Source organism: Schistocerca nitens, chromosome 2 (genome assembly GCF_023898315.1).
Source record: "Schistocerca nitens isolate TAMUIC-IGC-003100 chromosome 2, iqSchNite1.1, whole genome shotgun sequence".
NCBI classification, from domain to species: Eukaryota; Metazoa; Arthropoda; class Insecta; order Orthoptera; family Acrididae; genus Schistocerca; species Schistocerca nitens.
The window spans coordinates 854,842,107-854,853,912 of NC_064615.1; positions in this window are offsets into that span (position 1 = coordinate 854,842,107).

Below are 11,806 nucleotides of genomic sequence, written 5' to 3' on the forward strand. Positions count from 1 at the left end.
GTTACATTCCATTTGCACATACTGTATTCAGTAGATCTTTTTTATATTAAAAGTATTTAATTAAAATATGTAGATGTCAAAGCTAAAATCTGTACTTGTCAGGATTAAAAAACAGTAAAATTATCGTTTTTATACGATCGAAAAGGCATAGGGCGATTTATATATCTATGGTGCTGGTGTGAACTTGTTTTCTTCTACGGTCTGCTTCCGTGGTTCCCGCCACTTTGGTGTTGTGCCGCGGTCCGCTCAGTCGTCTGCTGTCCCTCAATTACTTTACTTTCAATGGTAAAATTTATCAACAGAAAGACGGGCTGGCAATGGGGAACAGTTTAGCTGGGACGCTGGCTGACATTTTTGTAAATCACTTAGAAAACAAATTCTTTGATGAAAATCCTAATATCGCGGAGAAAATTGTATATTACAGGAGATATGTGGACGACTCCATTGTATTATACAAAGGAGATAAAAATGATATCGAAAACTTAGCACAAAAAATGAGCTCTCAACACCCGAAAATTAGATTCACCATGGAATTTGAAGAAAACAACCGTATAGATTACTTAGATTTAACACTAATAAAGAAAAATGGGAAGCATGAATTTAGCATATTCAGAAAACCTACGTGTACAGATCTAGTTATCAATGAGCGCTCTTGTCACCCACCGCGATACAAATGGGCATATTTTACTTCAATGGTATACAGGCTACTAAGATTGCCACTAAGCCAACATGAAGTAGAAAAGGAGTTAAGTATTTTAAAACAAGTGGCCGTAGCGAACGGATATACGTGTAAGCAGGTGATGAATATTTATAGGAAGATAAAGAAGAGGCAAATGGAACAAACAGAAGGAAGTCAAGTATCAGTTAAGAGGAACAACAGGAAAAAATATGTAGCTCTCACTTACAATGGAAGAATTGCAGACAAAATTGAAAGATGCTTTCGTAAATCCGACGTTACAATAGGGTTCCGAACAAATAACACGTTAAAATTGAAGCTCCGGCATAGAATATGTAATAGTAGGAATAAATTTCAGGATTCAGGTGTATATAAAATCAAAAGTAATGACTGCTGTAAACAATATATAGGGCAGACTGGTAGGAACTTTGAAACCAGATTCAGGGAGCACACCTATTCTCAAAACAAAACAGCTTTTGGGGCGCATATGGCTGCGACAAAGCACTCAGTCACGAATATTGAAAACAACTTAGACATCCTGCATAGAGCTAACAAGGGGCGGTTGCTTAACATCTTAGAAGAGATCGAAATATACACGCACAAAAATAAAGATCAGGATTTAATCCTCAACGAACAAAGCGAATTCAATCATAACGCCTATTTTAGCATTTATGACGACCTACTAAGATGACAACTGTTGCGCATGGAGATCCAGGCCGAGGGATGAGAGATGGTGCGCGGTGGAGAAGCCGGAAGACGCGTGCAACGCCTGGCGTCGTTGACGGGGCCCTCCTGTGCGGCCCTCTTGCCCGCGGCGAGGGACAGCAGACGACTGAGCGGACCGCGGCACAACACCAAAGTGGCGGGAACCACGGAAGCAGACCGTAGAAGAAAACAAGTTCACACCAGCACCATAGATATATAAATCGCCCTATGCCTTTTCGATCGTATAAAAACGATAATTTTACTGTTTTTTAATCCTGACAAGTACAGATTTTAGCTTTGACATCTACATATTTTAATTAAATACTTTTAATATAAAAAAGATCTACTGAATACAGTATGTGCAAATGGAATGTAACAAATGTACCAGACGCCACCTGTCGGTAATAGTGTTATATTTAATATAAATGACGTGCACTCTGCCAACCAATTTTATGTGACGTAGCATGTGAAAGTTGCTGGATTTGGACGGGTTACTCCTGCAACTGAAATATCAGGTACGTTCTGGTACATTTGATGTTGATTAGACAGGATAAAAAAAGATTTGCTTTCGTGAAATAGTAAATTAGTATAATTATCTTTACAGATCTGAAGATGGTTCTGAATGAACCGAAACCGGTCATATGAATAATAAAAAAACTCTTTTACGTCTCTAATAGACAGGATAAAGCTACACGGCTTAAGGGCTCTTATAATCAATGCATAAAATCTTGTTTGAAGGATCATACGAGATTTTAGTGATACTATTATTAGCAAAGATCCTTCAACCTCAAAACCATTGTATTCCATATCTACTTTTCCTAATTTTACTGTATTTTGTGACTCTTTATTTCGTACTTCATCTACTTATTGTATAAAGCAGAAAGGATAGATAACGATCCTTCGATATTTACTAAGCCATTGCGTAAAATGACAACCAAACGATCATTCAAGTTATGTGCAATTTAGAAGACTGGTTATGTACCATCGAACTTCCGGAAAAAGATCATCCACACAGTTCTGAAGATAGCTTGGACAGATAGGTGAGAACATTATCGCACTATCAGCTTAACTTCTAATGATTTGAAGGTGCTGACAAGAATAATATGCAGAAGAATGGAAAAGAAAGTGGTAATCTGTTAGATAATTATCAGTTTGGCTTTAGGGAAGGTAAAGGCACCACAGAGGCAGTTGTGAACTGGCGATTGACATTAAAAGCAAGACTGAAGAAAAATCAACACACGCTCATAGTACTTGTCGATGCAGGAAAAGCGTGCGACTATGTGAAATGGCGACAGTTGTCGGAAATTCTGAGACAAATATAAATCAGCAATATGGAACCGCAGGTGATATGCATTATATACAAGAACCCAGTGGGAACACTAGGACAGAAAAGACCAAGAAATAAGTGCTCGGGTTAAAAAGCGTGCACAGCTGGGATGCAGTATTTCGCCCCTACTGTACAATACACAAGGTGAATTACCTAACATTTGCAACGCAAATATTTCAGAAATGGAAAGTGTTATTGATGTGCGGTTTTCACAAAATGGATTGGTAGTCAGGGCTTGTTTCGTTAGCCAATCAACAAACTGTAATAACACCTATAAAGTGTATTTTTGTGCACAAATATACCTTTTAAATGGAATAATGCCTACTGACATTAAATGTGGTGTCACCGCCAGACGCCACACTTGCTAGGTGGTAGCTTTTAAATCGGCCGCGGTCCGTTAGTATACGTCGGACCCGCGTGACGCCACTATCAGTGATTGCAGACCGAGCGCCGCCACACGGCAGGTCTAGAGAGACTCCCTAGCACTCGCCCCAGTTGTACAGCCGACTTTGCTAGCGATGGTTCACTGACAAATTACGCTCTCATTTGCCGAGACTATAGTTAGCATAGCCTTCAGCTACGTCATTTGCTACGACCTAGCAAGGCGCCATTATCATTTGCTATTTATCTTGTGATGCATGTACAGTCAGACCGATGTTCACCAATTATGGATTAAAGTTAATTATTCCAGAAGCTACGTACCTTTTTTGCTAGTCTCTATTCCTTTAACTGTTCCAGACCTCACGCCAGCCTGCGTGAGCTTAAACGCGTGCCTTTCGGCTACCTCACAGTGGCTTGTCTGTCTTGCCAAGTCACAACATTAACAAACTAAAAGCACAGTAAATTAGAATGTCAGTGGTGTTTGTTGCAGGATTCTACTGCCAGTTGTTTCCGAGGTATCGTATTTTGAAAGTTCTCACACGGACACTTGTACAAACCTTTGGTAGCACCCACTAAAGCACAAGACAAGTGCATACACTAGTTATGTGGATTCTGACCGATAACAAGACAATTGATAATCAAAGGTTATGTTAAAAATGACCACCAGCAGCGGCAATATATCATTCCTGTCTGATATGTACACTTGCTAGCGTTTCAGCGGAGCACGCAGCAGTAGTAATTCATTGCATATCATCGGGTGTGGTTGATATATAATAGACTTTCAGCTTTCCCCGCAGGAAAAAAGGCTACAGGTGTCAAGTCCGGGGAGCGAGCCGGCCAAAGTACAGTTCCTCTGCGTGCAATCCACCGATTTGGAAACAATTCGTGAGGATACGATGTAATACTTTTTGCACTCTGGACTGGACAGCCGTGATGTTGATACCACAGGTTCCTCCTAGTATGCATAGGAAGTCTTGTAGCACCCGTGGAAGATCGTCTGTTAGGCATCTGAGATACTTGCGTGCGTTCACTGTTCAGTCTACGAAACAAGGGCGTATGAGTTGACGGCCCGCTATCCCATACCACACATTTACACTCTATGGAAGATGACGTTTCACATGAAGAAGCCAACGGATTGTCAACGGATCAATATGTTGCGGCGGATTACTTGGCTATGATTGGTAAATATGACTTCATCCTAAAGAATACTGATACATCTGGAATAACCTGCCTTAATGCCCATGTACAGAAGTTAATACGATTCCTATAATCGTTTTCATGCAGCTCTTGGTGGAGAGAGTTGTGATAGGGATGGAACCTATGTCGATGGAGAACGTGCTACTTCCTCGTGAGATTGCGTCGGAGCTAACGTGCGGTTTAACTGCAACAGCTGCAAGAACAATAATTCCCCCTCTTCTCTTGTCATTCTCACTTGTTACCTTCTGTTACGTTGTCTAGGTGTAAAACTAACACTTTCGCGCCACTGGTTGAAGAGGATGATAAATGCCTGCGGATATGGTTGGCGTCTATTTTGATATCTTGCCGCATACACCGTGCAAAAACGAAATGCTTACATCCCACACTCTCCATACACCATAACCATATCACCTTTATCTGCTCAAGGAACACACAAGCGCACTGTAAGCAAACATCGTACGTAACAACAACGCAGCTTGAATGACGCAAAAAAGTGTCGATTTGGAAACTTTTCAAAATACGATATCTCATAAAGGATTCGCACTAGAATCTTGCAAGAAAAAACTACTGCCATTCTAATTTACCCTCTATACGTTTGTTAATGTTAACAGGCATTGTTCCATTTAAAAATGTTGTCAAAAAATACACTTCCTAAGCATGATTATAATCTGTTAATTGAATAACAATACGAGCCCCTGTCCACCGAAACGTTATGTGAAACCCCCACATCAATGGCACTTTCCATTTCTGCAATATTTGTGGTGCAAATTTTATGTGGTTTATCCTGTATACATCGAAGAAGTAGTGACAGAAATTTTAATAAAGCTAGAAGAAGGGGGTTAAAATTCAGGGTGAAAGTCTATCAGTAATTAGATTCGCTGACAACATTACTATGTTTAGTGGAAGTAAAGAATTACAGGATCTGTTGTATAACGTGAAAAGTGTAATGAACAGAGGTTTGGGATTGAGAGGAAACCAGCAAAAGACAAACATAGCGCAAAGTAGGCGAAATGAGAATGGCGAGATATTTAAGATCTAAAGTGGTGATCACATAGTACACGAAGTTAAGGAATTCTACCTACCACCCAAAAAAAAAAAAGAAAAAAAACGGACCACGCAAGGAGAACAGAAGAAGCAGATTGGCGCAGGGAAAGAGGGCATCCCAGGCCAAGAAAAGACTACTAGTATCAGAGATAGGTCTCAAATTTACGAAACAATTTCTGAGGATATGTGTATGATGCACAGCATTATATGGTCCTGAATCATGGACAGTGGGAAAACCCGAAAAATGGAAGCATTTGAGACAAGGTGCTACAGAAGAATGTTGGAAACGAGGCGTAGTGATAACGAAGAATCGACAAAGAACGGGGGATATGGAAAACACTGGCAACTAGATGGAGCGAGATGGTATGACGTGAGTTACAACATCAGGGTATAACCTCCATGGTACTCGAGACCGATGTAGAGATTGGAACACATGCAGCAAACAGCTAAGGAAGTTGCATGCAAGTGCCACGCTGAAATGAAGAGGTTGGCATAAGACAGGAATTCGTGGCGGACAACATCACACGAGGCAGAACACAGGTGAGTCAAAAAAAGGTGTAACACCAGTAGACCTACGAATATTTTCCAAGTATGGAGAGCACCTCGTTTGCTTGATTATGCGGACCAGTGTCACACATAACTCTCCTTTCTCTGATACAGCAGCCGTGCTTCACCAACATCTCTTTAGTCTCTGCAGTTTACAAGATTATATACGGATTCCAGTAAAGCAGCACTAAACTAGGCAGACTTCCGTTCTTGGCAGTGACTGAATTATTAGAAGGATAGTTTCGATATCCAAACCTCTCCGTGTCGCGTGTTACAGTTAATGAGCACATCTCTCTGAATTGTGATTCATGCGTCGGATGCAGATGTTAAGCTGGGCCGGCCATTTCAGAGAAACTTTGTGAACAACACACCCACTTCCTTTGGTCTTGTTTTCATCAACAGCACATACTCAGAAACGTAGTGTACATGTTTTTTACTATCGCGTGATCAGGAGCTAAATTATTACTCGTTAAAATACTTTGCAGATGATGCAAGAACAAGAAAACAACACGATGCACAGGAGATGCACAAAATTATGGAAACGCCACAAACATAACAAATTACGAGGCCTCAAACGGTGTAGGAAAAACTGCTTCCAGTCGTCTCAGAACAGATAAATATAGGTCCTGTATAGTTATCAGTGGCATCTTATACGATCCTTCATGCAAGCTACACACATCACCACAGTTCCCAGAACTGCTGAAGATAGACGTTGACTGTGGATATGGTATCACAAACATAGTACCTTTGCTGTTCAGAGATGTTACTAAACCCGCTCAAAGATGTAAAAAACCATGCATGTGGACCGCCTACTAGACAGAGGGAGTCCGACAGCCGATCAGTCCCAGTCAATCCACCGGGAACGAGGTACACGGCTCGTGTTGTCTGTAGTTAAACCATGCCTAGACGGTCAGTACCGCGGTCCGATCACGTCCGCATTGTTACTTTGTGCCAGGAAGGGATCTCTACAAGGGAAGTGTCCAAGCGTCTCGGAGTGAACCAAAGCAATGTGGTTCGGACACGGAGGAGATACAGAGAGACAGGAACTGTCGATTAAGTGCCTCGCTCAGGCCGCCTAAGGTCTACTACCGCAGTGGATGTCCACTACCTACGGAAGTCTGACAGCAACGGCGCCATGTTGAATAATGCTTTTCGTGCAGCCACAGGACGTCGTGTTACGACTCAAACTGCGCGCAATACGCTGCATGATGCACAACTTCACTCCCGACGTCCTTGGCGATGTTCATCTTTTCAACCACGATACCATGCAGCGCGGTACATATGGGCCCAACAACATGCCGAATGGCTTGGCGTAACGTTCTCTTCACCGATGAGTGTCGCATATGCTTTGAACCATACACTCATCGGAGACGTGTTTGAGGGCAACCCGGTCAGGCTGGATGCCTTAGACACACTATCCAGCGAGTGCATCAAGGTGAAGGTTCCCTGCTATTTTCGGGTGGCATTATGTGGGGCCGACGTACGCCGCTGATGGTCATGGAAGACGCCGTAAGGACTGTACGATACGTGAATGCCGTCCTCCGATCGATAATGCAACCATATCGGCAGCATATTGGCGAGGCATTCGTCTTCATGGACGACAATTCGCGCCCCCACTGTGCACTTCTTGTGAATGACTAGAGTGGCCAGCATGTTCTCCAGACATGAACCCTATCGAACATGACCCATCAACCACTCTGAGGTATCTACGCCGAATCGCCGTTGAGGAGTGGGACAATCTGGACCAACAGTGCCTTGATGAACTTGTGAATAGTATGTCACGACGAATACGGGCATGCATCAGTACAAGATGACGTACTACTATGAATTAGAGGTACCGGAGTGTGCAGCAATCTGGACCACCATCTCTGATGGTCTCGCTTTATGGTGGTACAACATGCGATGTACGGTTTTCATGAGCAATATAAAAAGGGCGAAAGTGATGTTTATATTGATCCCTATTCCAATTTTCTGTACAGGTTCCGGAACTCTGGGAACCGAGATGTTGCGAAACTCTTTTAGATGTGTTTAGTCGGAAGTTCAGGTAACGGATGTTGGTAACGATTTTGCATCTTCTCCCCTAAGCAGACCACCAAAGCCCAATTATACTGATATCTGGCGACTGTGGAGATGCGACAGTTCATTTTCTCTTGCACATAATCAGTCCTGGGTGATTCTGGAGCGCTGGCGTAGTAGAACAAAGCATCTCCATTGGGAAACAAATATTATACTGTGGGAAGGACCTGATCAGCCAAAATGCTCCTTTTGGCAATAATGCGATCTTGCACAATAGCAATACGGCCAGTTGAATACGACAATACCGCTGCTAAAATAATCAACGAAAGCCACTTTTCACTCTCGTGCAATAGATTCGATCCAAAATTGGAAACGATGTGAAAAGAGACCCATCCGAACAAATGACATTCTCCCAGTGCTAGAAAGTTCAGGTTTTATTTGTTCGGAAACATTTTTTCCTGTTATAGGGATTTATACTGTTTGTTTGCGGAATCCCAGATCACTCTGCAATTCCCTGCTTCTGGATCTCCCTTCCTGTTGTTTTGGCGCTGACTGGATCCACGATCATCCGTCCCAGTCACTCAACACATACATTCGTACGCATGGTAACTTACCGGATGATGTTTTTTTCCGCTTTGCCTCTTGAAACATGAAACATTTCGTCTTTCTTGGTTACGGAAAAACCCACCATACGAGCACCAAACATTTGCCCAAGTTCGAAATCACTCAGCTCCGACATAATGCCGCCCGACAACACACGACATTGTTCTGAACACGCCTGACACTTGCAACGGTTTGAGACTATTTGATGGGTGTCCTTCGTGGTTCAATACAACGACGCAACCTGCAAGCTCGGCTGGCATCTGCATTTATGTCAACCATGCATTTCTCGTGTTGTTTCCCCATTTTTTCTCGACTCCTGCACGCACATAAACAGCTCTGATATCCACAGGCAGCTTGACCGCGCCCAACGTGCAAAAATTTGTGATTCGGAACTCAAGTGTTGGACCATTCTCTCTGGAGTGCTAGTCCCGAAACGTATGCAGGAGAACCTCATTGAAGTTTGGAAGGTAAGACTTTAGATACTGGCGGAAGAAAGCAGTGAGGACGGTTCGTAAACCGTACTTGGATGACGCAGCCGGTGGAGCACTTGCCTGCGAAAGACTAAGTTGTGTGGTTTGAGTTCCGACCCGGCACACATACTTACATGCCAGGTAACGTCAATTTTTTTAATACTTTTTTGTAGCACCGGTAATTCAGAAAAAGTTTTGAGTCCGCATCTACATCTCATTTACAACATCAAGATCTTGAAAATATAATTATGGGGAGCGTAAAAAATTAATCGAGACAAATATTGCACCACGAATACGACAATGATCAGTTGGATTTTTACTTAATATGAAGGAAGAGAAAGACTGAGTTCAGTGTTCAAGCTCTTCACAGTTCTGAATAAGAATAGGAAAGAATAATTCTCTGTTATCGTTGCCTTCGCTTAGCTGACCTTGAGTATTTTACCTACTTGTACCGGGAGTATTTTAAATTCTGAAGGGGTAAACAGAGCCTCAGAGTTCGAAAAAATATAGTTAATATTGTCGATAAACTAGACGAGCTACACATTAGTAAAAAACTCACTGTTAAAGTGTATTAAAATTTAGATAAAGAAAAACATAAATTTAAAGTTAATGAACCGCATAACTGCCAATCCCAGGTCTGGTGCCTGATCTCGAATGTGATGAAGATGGAGGAGGGGAAGAAATAACATCTCGTAAAAAAAAACATGGTCACGTGTGGCTGCGGATTGTAGCACCCTGTGAGCACCCATGATTAGGGTTACAGGTGAAACCCGGTCAACGGTCTCAAAGGTGGAAGAGGAATCCTAGCTCCCAACGGCAGATAAAGAGAGAAGAACCTAATGGACAAAACCATGAAAAATAATCATTTCGCACTAACAATCTGATCCTATGTTTAAACTTATTTCCTGCCATGTGCAATGTACTATTTCAATTGGAGAATGGAAAGTCCGCTAAAAGTAATCAGTATCTCAGGTGGTAACTTGAAAGAGGAATCCATCAATGCAGCGCATCGATATCTAGCATTCTAGCGAGTCTCAACATCTGCAGTAAGGATGATTCGAAGCATCACTAGTATCCTTCCAAACTCAAGTTCAAAAGAAATTCTTCGCAGGCACCTTAAATATAAACTCATTACTAAAAACTCGTAAGCAGAAAGAACTTGAAATCCTCTTAGATAAGAGTGAAATACAAATTCTATTGTACAAGAAACAAGATTTTTGGACGAAAGTGTTACAGAAACAAAAGTCTTAAAATTTTAGAGGTTCAAGTAGCAAAATAAAAATTAGGAAAGGCGTGCATATGCCTGGTACCGTCTTCTATATTCACAAAAATTTAGCAAGTAACTTTATAGCATTCAGATCCAAATCGGAAAGACTCTCTGTTCTCACAGTGAATTGCAAAAATTAACAGTTTATCTTTGTTAATTGCCATGCTCTTATTAATGATGACAAAAAGTAAAATCCGTGTAAAGCAACAGCATTCTGGGAGCTTTTGTACGGCGAAATATCAATCATTCCAAAACCAGATGTTGTGATGCCACTGGGAAATTGTAACGCACAAATAGGAAGGGAAAAATTTTCCGAAAAATGATAGGAGAATATCCAGCCCATAAAGGAACGTAGAAAAATGGCACAAGACTAACTATGTAAAACATTTCAGTTGAAGTTAATGTTAACTTTCTTCAAAAAACATCCAAGAGAATCAAAACCATGGATATATCCAAATATAATACTAGGGCAGTTCATGCTGGATCACTTGGCTATTTCTCAAAGCAGTATTAAAGAAATCATGAATGTTAAAGTAACAACAAACAGGGAATTTGACTCTGATCATTACCTCACTAAAATTAAACTGAAACTTCTCCATAACAGAAACCGAAAGAGACTGTAAAAATTGATCACATCTAAAACAGACAGGCTCAGCATCACAAAAGAAGAGTCAACATCACAAAACAAGCAATAAAATATTTTCAATAAGAAATTAAAATAGCTAAATCTGGGAAATGGGAAGAATCATCATAAGAAATGAATAGGACAGCGAAGAATGTCTTTGGATCAACAAAAATGAAGAAGAAAGTCTGGTGGAATGAAATCTGTGAAAAATCAGTCGAAGAAAGAAGAAAACAGTGGAAAATATGGAAATGTTCTTTGAATAAAAATACCAAAATTCGCTGTAGAAGAAAGAGTACGAAAATGGAGAAAGGCATGGTATAACCATGAACAACAAAAGGCTTCTATCTAAAAATATGAAAATACAGCACTACAACACAGTAGCAAAATCAGTAAGTCTTTATGCCAAGTGAATGTTTAGTACTGAGATACAAATTTCACAAACTTGGAGTCGTAGACAGAAGAATCATTCGAAAAATACTCGGTCCGCTAAGAAAGACAGAGGCACGGAAACTAAGACGTAATGAAGTATATCCCGACATACGAGGGTAATCCCAAAAGTAAGGTCTCCTATTTTCTATAAGTGCATAGACCAGTTTATTTCTACAATGGTTTACATCAGTTTACAGCTTGAACATTTAGGTATTTTTCGACATAATCACCATTTCTGTCGATGCATTTTTGTAGACGCTGTGGCAGATTTTGTATGCCCATATCATACCAGCTCGCCGCTATGCTGTTCAGAAAGTCATGAATCCCCTCTTTCACCTGGATGTCGGAACTGAATCGCTGGGACCACAATTAACGCTGACAGGTACTGTGAGACTCAAACGGGCAATTCAGAACCGGAGGAGAGGAATGTTGAACACGGGCGTACACATTCTCCATGACAACGCTCGCCCACACATCGCTCGGCAAACCGTTGCTCTCCTGCAACAGTTTCAGTGGAACA